At 48.0% G+C, this 10,718-nt stretch overlaps 1 protein-coding gene across 1 annotated transcript in view; it reads left to right on the top strand.

Moving 5' to 3' along the window:
* Window positions 1–2,519: 2,519 nt before the first annotated feature.
* SRRM4 (serine/arginine repetitive matrix 4) overlaps window positions 2,520–10,718 on the top strand; it is an 83,224-nt gene continuing 75,025 nt past the window's right edge. The window contains exons 1-2 of the mRNA XM_080559138.1: window positions 2,520–8,679; window positions 10,388–10,514. The gene's annotated coding sequence lies outside the window, so the exon portion shown is untranslated. The remainder of the gene's footprint in view (window positions 8,680–10,387; window positions 10,515–10,718) is intronic.

Genomic DNA, 10,718 nt, shown 5'->3' with positions numbered 1-10,718 from the left:
TTTCTGTCTGCTGTTTGCATAACTTCAGTCTTGTGAAGAACTCAAACCCTCAGCGAACAGAAATGGCTTTGCTACAGGTATGAAAATATTTAATTTTCATTATGAACAGCGTTTAAAGTAAATTTAACATGTTTTAACTGCTGGTTATAGTATATTTTTAAAGAAAGGTGAACCTTCTGCCAAAACCAGACGTATTGAGGGTTAAATTGTAATTGGCTGTTAGCTCATGTTAGGTACTTTTTTCATTACCCTGGGAAATGGACTGTGTACCTGTTGGGGAAAAAAAAAAAATACTATTTTGCACTTGATCAGCCATTAGATATTCAAATGTACAGAAAGCCTGATCAGTGAACTAACTTCCATTGGCTTTTTGACATCATGCTCACTGAAACATTTCAGAAGAGTCTTTTTACTAGGAAGAATGCTAATAAGATAAATTCTTTTTCAGCTTGTGTGCTTTGTCTGGAAGTTTGTAAAGAGACAAAGTGATTTAGCAACAAAAGCCCTGTTTGTTTGCAATTTTTTTTATGCTACTGGGGTACTTAGAAAAATGAAACCCAAAAGAGCAAGAAATTGTTGTGACCTTTGAATAACTGGTTCTTCTTCTTTCAGAAGAAAGATTAAAACATGTTTTGGGTTCTTGTTCCACAGAAGTGAATAGCAAACATGAAATGATTAAGAAAATCTGAAGCGGTGTTTAAGGTTTGCTGTTACTAGTTTTAGTTTGTCCACTTCTAAGACTCAAAATTTAGTGTGCTTGTAAGTATTTAGAAAACAAAAGCAGGTGTCATGTATGAATTTAATGAAATTTAACGTCGCCGAAACATTGCATTTCATGCAGTCAAATAATTCCACTCTTTCAGTGTTCTGCTGAGTTTGAGAACCCTTAATGTTTAACATCAGTTTAAACTTTTGGAATGTTGAAATATTGTGTTATACATGAGCTATTTCTTTGCAGTGGAGTCAAGGCTGGTATTTTGATTCTTCCTCTCTATTTAGGAGTACTTTTAAATATTCTTGATTTCAGTTTAGTTAATAAATGTACGTAAAGAACACTTTAGAATCATATAATCATAGAATCATTAAGGCTGGAAGAGACCTTCAGGAACATCTGGTCCAACCACCCCCTACCACCAATGTCACCCACTAAGCCATGTCCCCAGGCACCACGTCCAACCTTGCCTTGAACACCCCCAGGGACGGTGACTCCGCCACCTCCCTGGGCAACCCCTCCCAACGCCTGACTGCTCTTTCTGAGAAGAAATGTCTCCCCATTTCCAACCTGAACTTCCCCTGGCACAACTTGAGGCCATTCCCCCTGGTCCTATCACTAGTTACCTGTGAGCAGAGGCCGACCCCCAGCTCCCCACAGCTTCCTTTCAGGCAGTTGCAGAGAGCAATGAGGTCTCCCCTGAGCCTCCTCTTCTCCAGACCAAACACCCCCAGTTCCCTCAGCCGCTCCTCGCAGGACTTGTGCTCCAGGCCCTTCACCAGCTTCATAGCCCTTCTCTGGACACGCTGCAGGGCTTTGTCCTTGTAGTGAGGGGCCCAAAGCTGAGCACAGCACTCGAGGTGCGGCCTCACCAGAGCTGAATACAGGGGGACGATCACCTCCCTGGTCCCACTGGCTACGCTACTCCTGACACAAGCCAGGATGCCGTTGGCCGCCTTGGCCCCCTGGGCACGCTGCTGGCTCATGTTCAGGCAAACATTGACCAACACCCCCAGGTCCTTTTCCTCTGTACAGCTTTCCAGCCACTCTGCCCCAAGCCTGTAGCGCATGGGGTTGTTGTGACCAAAGTGCAGGACCCGGCACTTGGCCATGTTGAACCTCATCCCAGGGGCCTCTGCCCACTGACGCAACCTGTCCAGGTCCCTCTGCAGGGCCTTCCTACCCTCCAGCAGATCAACACTTCCCCCAACTTGGTGTCACCTGCAAATTTGCTGAGGTTGCACTCAATTCCCTCATCCAAGTCATCAATAAAGATATTAAAGTCAGGATGGGCCCCAACACCGGCCCCTGGGGAACACCGCTGGTGACCGGTCACCAGCTGGATTTCACTCCGTTCACCACCACGAAGCAGGATAGGTGTCTGAACTCTGATCGTGTAAACAAGACTGAACAGTAAATAGCAAGGCTTTAAGCATAGCCAGTTGTTTTTAGGGCTTGAGAACAGATGGACTTAATCCCCCTAGAAACAGCTACCGATTTATTTAATCTTGAATTTGCCCCCTGTGCCTGAGGTAGCTTCATCATTTTTCCATTAATTCTAATTTTCATCCACATATTCTGTCCCAAATCCTGAGAGGAAAAAATATCTGAACAGTAAGTGATGAGGCATGCGTTTTTCCTTTCACTTGATTGATGTTCCTTATTTTTATCAAGTTAGAATTCTTTTGACAGTGATTGCCTTTGGGTCTTTCCTACTTACTTAATGGCTATACCAGTTAATGAAAGCTAGTGATCTTTAATTAAAATGGCTACAAATGCAAGTCAAGGTTAAAAATGATGTCTTAAGGTTTTTACTTGCTGATTTGAGTCCTGTTTGGAATTGGTGACTGAAGTGTGTCCAAGCGAACAGATTTATTGCACTGACTCACCACGGGTTTGGAGAGTAGTTGGATCAGGACACATGGATGCAGCTCCCTTTCCGCTTGCATCATAAAATGAAAAGGTAGGTGGAGTTTCTTGTTTGTATATTTTTTCTTCAGGAAAGTAGATGTATAATGATTGATTTCTGCTGAAACAAATAGTTGAACGTACCCTTTGAGGTACCGCATACCTCTTGAGCTAAATGCTGAAGCCTTTTGGGGAGCTGTTGCAAAAGGAAGCTGGAAATGCCATGGCTTGCTTCTCATGTCAGAGCTGCTCTTGTGCTGTTAACTGGTTTAATGAGCCTCCTAAATTGTTTTGGGGAAGACCTCAGCCTCTAGCACAACCTCCCTGGCCCTCTTTGTTTCCTGTTTTGTTACGTGGCTTGGCTGACAGCAGTGGCGGAGCTGGAAGCGGAGCAGCCTGCTGCAAGCACCAGCACTGTGGGCTCTCCCTTCCCAAGGGGAAAAGCAGACGTTTGCAGCCCAGCAGTGCAGTGCCCCCGCTCGCTGACAGCGGGCCTTCTGGAGGCAGAAGCCCGTCAGGGCTGTGACAGCACGGAGGCAAGCAATCACGAAGCAGTTTGCGTTAGTGAGAAGGGTTTCCGTTGCTTAATCAGTGGAGTTGATAAGAGCTGAGCTTCTGCATTCTCCCACAGGTCTCTCAGTCTGTAACTCGTTCGGGTTAACCTGCGTGTTTAATCTTCTCACCCCGTGTACTTTGCTCACAGTGCTGCCATCCACTCTCATTTCCAATTTCACACTGACATGCTCTTGATGTATTTATAAACGAACTCTTATGTCAATCCGCTAAAAAGCAACCGAATACATTCCAGTGAAATAGTTTTCTACTCTGTCTCCTGTTGCTGTGGCAATCTTGATTGCTACTGAGCAAAACAGGTGGGAGAAGCTAGCGTCAGTGCCAGAGCATCCTGCTTTCCTGCATGGTCAGTGCTGTGAAGAGTATCCAGCGCATGCTGCTATCTGTCCTGGCAGTGATTTTCCCCATATAGTATTTTTGATACACAAATCTCAAAGGGTTTCTATGGAAAGCAGTAGAAGAGGACGTGTGATTACTCGGGTGGGGAAGCAGAGGTGCAGGAGCACAACGATCTGCTGCAGACTGAGCTGTGTCTGGGACCCAGCTAGGCGTCCCCTTCTGCTTCCTTAGCTTAGCTTCTGCTCCGGGTCTTAGGGCAACTTAATCTTCTGTAGGGTTTTGTTGTAGGGTTTCAGCTACGTCAGAACTTCATCTGCACCTCTTGGCATGTAATCTCCAGTGTTACCCTCTTGTCTCTGTCCAGCTGGATGGGCTAAGGCTCAGTCCGGAGCTGGGGACCAGGTTTCTGTGTAGTTAGTTGCCATTAATCAGCTGCCCTTTGGCAGTTGACTATAAGAAGCTGGTTGCGATTCCTAAGTAAAAAAGCATGAACTGTGAGCGTTTTTTTTTCCTTTGCAGTAGGTGGAAAACATGGGAATGGTTTGTTAATGGGATCAGCTGACAGATGGTAACTCACAGAGGATAATTAATCTCTCGCTAGTGCAGGATGTTGAGTATGTAACAACAGGATCTGCAAAGATGCTAGCAGAAGAGGAGGATTTCGTGTGACGCAGAAAGGACCTGAGCGTGAGTCCCACGTAATGTGATGCTAAAAGGAGGATCTCTCTCTCCAAGCTGGAACTAACTGGTTAGAGACAAGGAAATCCATCTTGCTGAGGACCAGCAGCTTTCTGCCTCTGGCCTTCCGTGGCATTACGTAGGTAAAGGAGAAGAAAAGCAGCCTGACATCTGTGGGCTTTGATTTGCTATGAAGGTTTTCTGCCTCCAGCTTGGGGAGAGGAGGAATATATTAAAAAAAATAATAACCAGACACTTGGAAGTCTGGTCTGTCAGGAGTGTTGAAGTAAGGAGTAAGTCCCTCAACTGACTTTTCTCCTTAGGAGAGAATGAGCAGCTGTGAGTGAGCGGTAGCAGAATGACAGGGCTCTGGTGGCCTCTGTCACCAAGGTGGCAAACGTCGTCCCCGGGTCTGTCGTACCTGCAGGGCTGCCTGCTGTTTTAAGAGGTGAAGACGTGAAAACGGTGGTGCTTGCAGACAGCGTTCGCTCTCTCTACCACGACATACTTCAAGCTCTGGTAGTGAGGGTAGAGGGAAAGCAACCTCTGTGGCTTTTTGTAATGCTTTTCTCTCTGTATGTTCTCCAGATCCTTGTTTCCAAAGACAGCTGTCTCAGCCGTGAGGGTGAAGCACAAGTGAACGTGGTGCTGGCAGGATAAGGAGGGTGATCAGTGACTTTGGAAACCTTTCTCTAGATTTTGAGGGCTCTGTATACAATTTAAAGGAGGGAGGAGAAGGCATCTGTACCAAAGATTTATCAAGCTGCTTCCTGGCAAACCAGGTGGTTTTATTGAGTGGCTTGCCATGCAGTTCCATGCAGTGTGTAGATGTTTGTCTGATGTTTACTCAGAGGAAGAGATTTTCTCCCCACTCCCAAAATTCAACTTTGTGTAGCGTGCGTTTGCTCGGGGAAAGTGAATGTAAAGATGCTGTCAAAATGTCAGGTTTGGAACAAGGGTCCTGCCAGAGACAAGTGGCATTAGAGTTTGAAGGCGTTTCATTTAGAAGTGATGAAGCCCTCAGCCTTTTTGGGGCCACGTTAATTGAACTAAAAGTGATGCAAAGCCCAGAAGGGAAATGCTGTTCACACCAGGAAGGAAGAGACACTTGCAAAGAGAGAGAGAGAGGGCCAGAATAGGTTATTTCTACTGTAAAAAGACATCAGAAGGGTGTGAAGAATTGTTCTGAGTTGACATTTTTCCATTTGAATCGTTTGGGGGAAGTCCAGGTTTATATGGTAAGACTAGATGACTTGCTTCTAGGTGAGAGAGGGCCTGTGTCCGAGTTGTGATTTGAAAGGTATTCAGGGAAGGAAACGCATCCATCCTCTGCTTTGTGAATCGTCATGCAGGCTCACAGGACCACGGGAATGAATAATAATAATTTTTAAAAAGGGAGAATTCTTACAGCTTGCAGATCTGTGGAGTTGCAAGTCAGAGCATTCCTTCTCTTGTCTGTCAGAAGAACTCTTGCTCAGAAAATGCCTCCTTACAGAGCCTGTAAGTGTGGATCCTTTGCACCATACTGGTTTTTTCCTTGTCTGGACAGGGCATTTGAATGGAGCTGTGTTTTCTGCAAAGCCACTGGGCCACTGTTAGCGGGATGGAGTTCCTCTTGAAAACTTCATTTGGGTATCAAACTTCCAGATAATGCTTCTCTGTTCTGAAGGCTTCAAAGCTTTTACAGTAGTGGGATAATTATTACATTTATGAGGAAAGTGAGACAGGGTATGTGGTTGCCGCAGCCCACGTTCAGAACTGCTGGCAAAAGCTTGCTATTTGACCCAACTTCCAAATAAGCAAATCTAACGACGTCTGCTAAGCACCCTTCTTTCACAAAATCCACTCACTTCATAAACACTAACGCTGACTTGCGTAATGACTGGCAGGAAGGGTGAGTCAATACTGATCAAATTGAGGTTTGGCCTTGTAGATACAGATCGCCTACTGGAGACCTGTTTGTGCCAGAGGTCGGTATAAACAACGCTGGGAGTTTGCTTTTGCAGAGGGAGCTTTCTGTTGTAGGGTCTTGTTTTGGCCTTGGACCCCTCCTCTTCTGCTATAAACTTAACAAGATCCTTTGTCATTCTCCAGGGAAGCTTTCAAACTCACCGCTGCGGTTTTAAATTGGCTTTAAATAAAAGGTGTTCTGTTTCTGAAGTGCCCTGCCCAAGGGCTCTGGAGCACTCTGTGTGCAATCCAAACAGGCAGCAGACAAAGCCGTTAGACGTGAAGTACCCAAGCATGATTACATGGCAGAAAGCTGCCGGAAAGTGTTTGCAATTGAGTCCCAAAGGAATAGGCTGGGTCTGAAAAACCACCGTCAGCGGGCGATAACTGGAGAAGTGAAGGTAAGTCTCATTGACTCGTCAGGGTAGGTGGTTTGTTCCTTCACTTCCGTGTAGAGCAAGAGGTGGGTGCAGGCAGAAAAGGGAAGATGAGAGAGGTGGGATGGAGACGTTTTCAGCAGGCTTCTCTTTTTTTCCCACTCTGCTAAGGCGTTCTCCCCCTGCACAAGGGATCTAAGCCACTTGACTTTGCAGCTTGCATGACCGGTGGCCGCGGTGTCTGGTATCCTGCAAACAGATCTATAGCCTCAGGAGCTCCCATCGCATTTCCCCAGTGATGCTTGCAGGGTGAAACCTCGGTAAAAAGGCAGGTTTTTGGGGCAGGTGGAGGGAGGTGTCTGCTCTGTGGATGGTGCCCACCAGCCTTGCCTTTGGAGCAGTGCAGCCCTGCATGGAAGGACGAGGTGCAGTGTGCGGTGTTTTACGGAGCTCGGGCCCAGCGTGCCGGTGGGCTGTGGCAGGGGAGGCTGGCGTTGGGACGTGAGATGGGTCCTGGGATTCCTCCTGGAGAACAGGAGTCAGGGAGGGAGAGCGCTTCCCTGAGAAGGGAAGGGATGAAGGAGAGCGTGCTCGAGGAGCGGGGCAAGGAGAAGGGCTGAGGGATGCAGAGATCTGAAGGAGCTCTGGGAAGCTTTGCTACCTTGTGCAGCCAACCAAAGGAACCTTGAGCTGTGACCTGAAAGGCCATCCTCATCTCCTGTCCCGTCAGCAAGTGACCCGGTGGCTTCAAGCAGCAGCTGTGCATCCAGTGCAACACCTGTACTGCCTTGAAGCTCCTCCTGTGTCTCCTGGCGTCTCCTCTGTTCTGAACAAGTGACTTCGTTTTCCCTCCGAGCGCTGTACCAGCTAGAACAGCTTCTTCCAGGGTGGGGAGCCTCACAGGCACGCTCTGCTGAGCGAGGAGAGTGCTCGAATGTGCAGTTCCCTACTGTGGCTTAGAGGGCTATGTCTATATTTTTAGGGTTTTTTTTTACTCCTCTTATTGAAATGGGAAGGGAAGATTATGGCACTTGATGATTTAATCAGCATAATCTCCAGATAAAACATGCATATGTTATACTACTGGGAGATGCTCATTAATGCTGGCTTGGTACACATAAGGTAAATTAAATCATTAGTTTTAAGACTGGATTAGGTACACGCATCTCCTGCCTCTTCAAAAGGCAGTTCTGTAGTTCTTAAAAGCTTCTTGGCTTGGCATTTCTTGGGAGTCATCAAACCCTTTCAACACAAGTGTCACGAGATGGAGCAGATACAGTGCTTTAATGTGCAACCGCTAGCTCCTGTTGGTGAGGTGCGCTCTGCTGACCCAGGACCTGCTAAATGCCTCATGTCTCCTGAGGCATTTGCTGGGTTTTGCTTTTGGGGCTCTCGCTGCTCTGTTCGGCAGTGGAAGGGTCAGTCCAAGTGTCCCGGAGCTTGCAGTGGCGATGTCTGAGTTCCTCAAGTTGTGCAGAGCAGGCAGTTACAGAACCTCTCACGTGCTGATGGCTTCTGCAGTGATCGGATCAGTTGAAGGCCAAGAGCAGAAGGACTGTTTAATGTAGCATCAGGTTTGAAGGTGGACCTTGTTGCTTTGGGATGCTCTCAAGCCAGCTGAAGACATCAGTATTGGTGCTTGCAGTGAATCTGATACTGCGTAATATCTCAGTATATTCCCCGCCCCAGCACTGTGCCAGGTTGGGCAGGTAGCTGTATTACGGCAGGAGAAGACGAAAAGATCCCCAGCTGGTATACGTTACTTCTCGCTGCAGACATCAAGGATTTGTCACTGACAGAGCAAAAGGGGAAAATATTATTTTTGGTTTGATCAGGCTGTTTTTGCTCTCACAGCTCCGCAGGCTACAGCAGAGCTGACTAGACGTGAAGTGCTGTCAAACGCTCTGCCTGCTTTACCTTTTCCTTTGTGCAGATTTTTCATGAGGGGGAGAAGTGCTTTTTTAATTATAACGTAAAGGAAGTGTTTGTCATCTCTCATGCACTGACAAGAGGCATGGGGGCAAAGCTGATATGCAGAGGATGTATTTTGACTTGGTTTAATGTCTCTTTCAGGCTGCTGATGCCTCGGTTGCATCTTCATGCCAATCACCTGCGGCTCACCCCATGGCCACGGAGAATCAGGCAAGTCCCTGCGCGGGAGCAGAGTCCTCGGTATCACACTGGGGGGACCTGAGATCTCCAAACTGCTGTCCTTGGCCCACAATCTGGAGGCAAGAGCCAAAGCAGCCAGTTTTGAAAGCCAGAGCAGGAGAGGGAATCCCTTCCTTTCAGGAGGGCAGGCATCTTGCAGGAAGCAATTAGATGTCGGATCACAGAGATGCCAAACCGTTTCCCCTTTCTCCATCCATGTGGCTTCCTAACAGAGATCAAACACGGCTGGATCATTTATTGAGGTGTTTGTTTGAAGTTGAGTGGACAGGAATCATTTCAAAACCGTAAGAGAAAAAGCTTTTAGCCCTCTATGTTTTTCCAAAATAGCAACCGCATCACCACGCACCGTGGGGATGTCAGGGTGAATCTGTTTCACTGACAACAAGATTGTTCTGTCTAGACTGGGAAATGCTGTTTAACTGAGTGAGTCTGCAGAATAATTTAAAGGCAAAACACTTTACAGACGTTAAGTTTAAAATAAAAACTAGCTTGACACAGACGATGCTTGATGGATGGTTTGGGTGGGAGTGGGATGGCAGCTGGCTTTGAGACACAGCTCGAGGGCGGCGACTGACAGATGTCATTCAGCTGCCTGTGTGCAACAGCCAGAGACAGGCAGCGTGACCTGGTGGCTGCTGAACTGTCACCTTCCCTGCCATACCACGGCAGCGTCTGACACTCTCCACTCCAGCTCAGTTTGGTAAGGCCAAGCAAGGGTGTTTTGGCCAGGGCTGGTTGCTCTGTGCCTCTGAATCGGGCAGTGTGGACGCGTGTGCTGCCTTCTGAGCTGTGCTAGGTCTGCGCTGGGGTCTTGGTTGTGGCCCTTACCTGTCCCAGGCCCTTCCTCTGCCAGGCAGATGAAAGGCGTTCTCCATTTCTGGAGCAAAACTGCTTGGAAATCCGCAGAGGCAAAGAGAAGTGTAGGACTATGACCTGCCTCATACCAAAACGCAAAAACGGAGGCAGTCCTGGGCCTCCAGGTCCCTTTCTCCTGCTTCTCACCACGAGCAGAGGTGCCCAGGGCCCTGCCACGTTGAACCTGCGATTCCTCCTCGTGGTGCCAGCCGCCAGAGCAGCTCTGCCAAGGCATCCAGGTGGACCCGTGAAGTTCAACGCGGGGCTCATGCACAACACTTGGATCTGTCTTGAATTTAGTTTTTCCTGGGTGGTCGGCCCAGCTCTGTCCACCCTTCAGTGCCTGGTGCCCACCGTGCTGCCTGGCCACCACCGAGGGCTGCAGAAGCAGAAGGGGTGGTGTGGAGGGAATATGGGCCTTGCATTTGCCATCTGTGCAGAGAGGCTGGCAGCCAGGGCTGAAGCAGAGATATGTGGTGGTGAGATTGCAGCCCAGCTGGCATAAGGAATTTACTTTCTTCTGGCAGGAAGAAAAAAAAGATATTAAAAGTGTGGCTCAAAGGCTGGAATATCTTTTTTTTATTTTTTTTTTACCCTCACTTTGAGGAGAGCTTTTGCTCAGCAGTGCATCGATGCTGCTTAGAGAAACAGCAGCCGCTCAGAGCGGGAGGGATGCCAGCCACCCAGAATGAGCAGGCAGTGGGTTGAAATAAGGGCGGAAGAAGAGACGTGTCTCTGAGATGGGCTGATCTTGGAGCTCGGGGCCTGGCTCCGCTTCAGTGGCAAGAAATAAAAACTTATTTTCTCGCCTCTGTCTTTACAGATCAGGACCACGCTCTCTGTCTGCCGTACAAGGACTTCGTGTTGACCACCCTACTTGGATTAAGGAGGATGCAAGGCAGGAGGAGCAGAGGGCTTAGCCAAGATGTCTGTCATCTCCCTTCAGGAAGGTACTGCTGGCTCCTAACTTGTCACTTCTGGGATCCTGATGAGTCCAAGTGTCACCAAGAGTCCCTGAAGGCTTTTGAAAGTGGATATCATAGGAAGCTTCTCTCAGGGCCAAGCTATTCCATTTGCTTCTGCTGGTGAACTTAAGGGCAGGTTGTCTAGGGAGGGCCTTGCTCTCAGGTAGCATGGCAGGAGACCTTGGGGCA

The sequence above is a fragment of the Anser brachyrhynchus genome (genome assembly GCF_964034855.1).
Source record: "Anser brachyrhynchus genome assembly, chromosome: 17".
Taxonomy (NCBI): domain Eukaryota; kingdom Metazoa; phylum Chordata; class Aves; order Anseriformes; family Anatidae; genus Anser; species Anser brachyrhynchus.
Note: the sequence above shows the minus strand (reverse complement) of the source record. Positions and strands in the feature narration are given on the sequence as shown.